The sequence below is a fragment of the Hippocampus comes genome, unplaced genomic scaffold, assembly GCF_001891065.2.
Source record: "Hippocampus comes isolate QL1 unplaced genomic scaffold, H_comes_QL1_v1.1 scaffold9, whole genome shotgun sequence".
NCBI lineage: Eukaryota > Metazoa > Chordata > Actinopteri > Syngnathiformes > Syngnathidae > Hippocampus > Hippocampus comes.
Window position 1 is genome coordinate 5,525,806 of NW_017805275.1, and position 2,460 is coordinate 5,528,265.

Consider the following 2,460-nt stretch of genomic DNA (forward strand, 5'->3'; position numbering starts at 1 on the left):
GCCCGCCAGAATCTGGTAAATTTATTCTAAACAAGCTGTGGACTTCTTTTGATGTCTTGCTCTTGTTCGGAAGACCCTCGATGGGTCCTCATACCTTACGGCAGCAACAGAACTCTACAGAAACAATACTTAAATTCAGTCCAGTTTTTGCCAAAAGCAGCATTTTAAGTGACTCAAGAAGGTTGTCATGGGCACGAAGAAAGTTGGACAAAATGACAGCCAAAACTGAAATGACAGTGGTGGGATTTGAACCCACGCCTCATTAGAGACTGGAGCCTATGGGCACGAAGAAAGTTGGACAAAATGACAGCCAAAACTGAAATGACAGTGGTGGGATTTGAACCCACGCCTCATTAGAGACTGGAGCCTTAATCCAGCGCCTTTGACCGCTCAGCCACACTACCTGCCAGGCGGCATCTAAAAACTGCATGTTGATGGTACATTGAATAAGTATTGGGACAACTGGCGTTTGGTCTGAACACCAAAATTCAGGGTCGTCTTGTCTGAGCTCCACTTGTTTTTAACGTGATAAAGCCAACTTGGAAACGAGGCGAATGGCTTCAAAGACAACCAGCACAGTTCAGTTGCAATTTGGTCGGGTCCTCAGCCTTGTCAAGCGCTGAGAGCAATGAAAGAGTCTCCTGAGCTCAGCAGCAGAGTGGCGCAGCGGTAGCGTGCTGGGCCCATAACCCAGAAGTCGATGGATCGAAACCATCCTCTGCTGTCTGGACTTTCCGCCAAAATCTGGTAAATTTATGCAAAACAAGCTGTGGAATTCCTTTGATGTCTTGCTCTTGGAAGGAAAACCCGTGATTGGTCCTCATACCTCATGGCAGCAACAGAAATCAATAGAAACAGTCCTTCAAATTAGTCCAATTTTTGCCAAAAGCAGCATTTTATTTCACTCAAGAAGGTTGTCTTAGGCATGAAGAAAGTTGGACAGGACAACAGCCAAAATTGAAATGGCAGCGGTGGAATTTGAACCCATGCCTCGTGAGAGACTGGAGCCTGAATCCAGCGCCTTTGAACGCTAGGCCACACTACCTTTAAAACTCTGTCTATAAACTGCACTTTGTTGGCACATTGAATAAGTATTGGGACATCTGCCGTGTGGTCTCAACACCAACATTCAGGGTAGTCTTGTCTGATCTACCCCTTTTTTTAACGTGATAAAGCCAACTTGGATAAGAGGCGAACTGCCTCAAAGACAACCAGCACAGTCCAGTTGCAATTTGGTTTGGTCCTCAGCCTTGTCAAGCGCTTAGAGCAATTACTGAGCTCAGCAGCAGAGTGGCGCAGCGGCACCGTGCTGTGCCCATAACCCAGAGATCAATGGATTGAGACCATCCTCTGCTATCTGAAGTTTTTTTAATCACACATGTACTGCACATGATGATGTTCAAAAGTCTCTTCTGACCAGAAAAGGTACTTCAAGTCGACAGTGGAGATTGGCATGTAACGTTGCACAGACAGAATTTGGCATTGTTGCGCTCCGTTTGTGCAATGCATATAAGAAAATGCCCATTGACATATATTTTCAACCAAGCCTCGGCTGATTGGGGAAGTGCAGACTTGATCACCATCTTGAAGTCCCTGGATTTTTTTGTGCAGCGTTAACGGTTTGCCTCCGCCAACAAATTGATACTCGATGAATTCTGTCGCGATTTCCACATGAATATGTTATTTAAAACATTAAGCATGCTGTTAGGATACTGGACATCGGTACTTTTATAATTAGGGCTTTCATCACATTAAATATTCAAGAGAGATCGACTGCAATTTTTTACCGAAAAACATCTAAAAAAAAAAAAAAAAAAAACAACAACAACCCAACAACAACGAATTTGACTTCCTATTTTTTCGTTTTTCTTGCTGTCACATCGTTGAACAGTGTGGAAATTTAATTTTGTCCTTATTTGAGACGTACTAGCGAAGGTAAAAATTGAAAGACAGGCTAATCTTGCATTTTGGCTTCATATTTTTATATCAAACCCCAGGGCAGTTGTACCACATCAGTCAAAAACCTCACCGCATGGTACACAGAGGCCTGGCCTAGTGAGTCTTCATGTGATCATCAGGACCTGAGTTAAGACCTCGTTTATTTCCTTGTGTTTGTTCACATCTTGGATTTGTGTCAATAAACTTCTCAAGTGCCTCAATTGTTGTGACTGTGACGGAGTTTTGCCCTTTGTGCCATTGATGTTGTTTGTTACTTTGCTCCTTTATTTGGCCACACAGGGCTGGGCTTGTTTTTCTACATGCAAACTGGAGTTACTCTGTCACACATTTTCAGAACGTTAAGCCTTCTATGCCCTGCTGCGTCCAGCACTGCTCTGTTTTTTTACTTTGAATGTTTTACATGTGAAGATTTTTACTTCTCCCCTTAGGTCTCCTGTCTGCTTCTGGGTCCAAATTCCGCTCCTCACGTGACATGAATGACTTGTAAATTAAGGTGCTAAG

The 2,460-nt window shown here is 43.5% G+C and overlaps 2 non-coding genes across 2 annotated transcripts; one reads left to right on the top strand and one right to left on the bottom strand.

Moving 5' to 3' along the window:
- Positions 1-322: 322 nt before the first annotated feature.
- Positions 323-404, bottom strand: trnal-aag (transfer RNA leucine (anticodon AAG)). Its single transcript has one exon. It is a non-coding gene; the product is annotated as a tRNA-Leu (tRNA).
- A 248-nt stretch (positions 405-652) lies between these two features.
- On the top strand, positions 653-724 carry trnam-cau (transfer RNA methionine (anticodon CAU)). The gene has a single exon. It is a non-coding gene; the product is annotated as a tRNA-Met (tRNA).
- Positions 725-2,460: the final 1,736 nt, after the last annotated feature.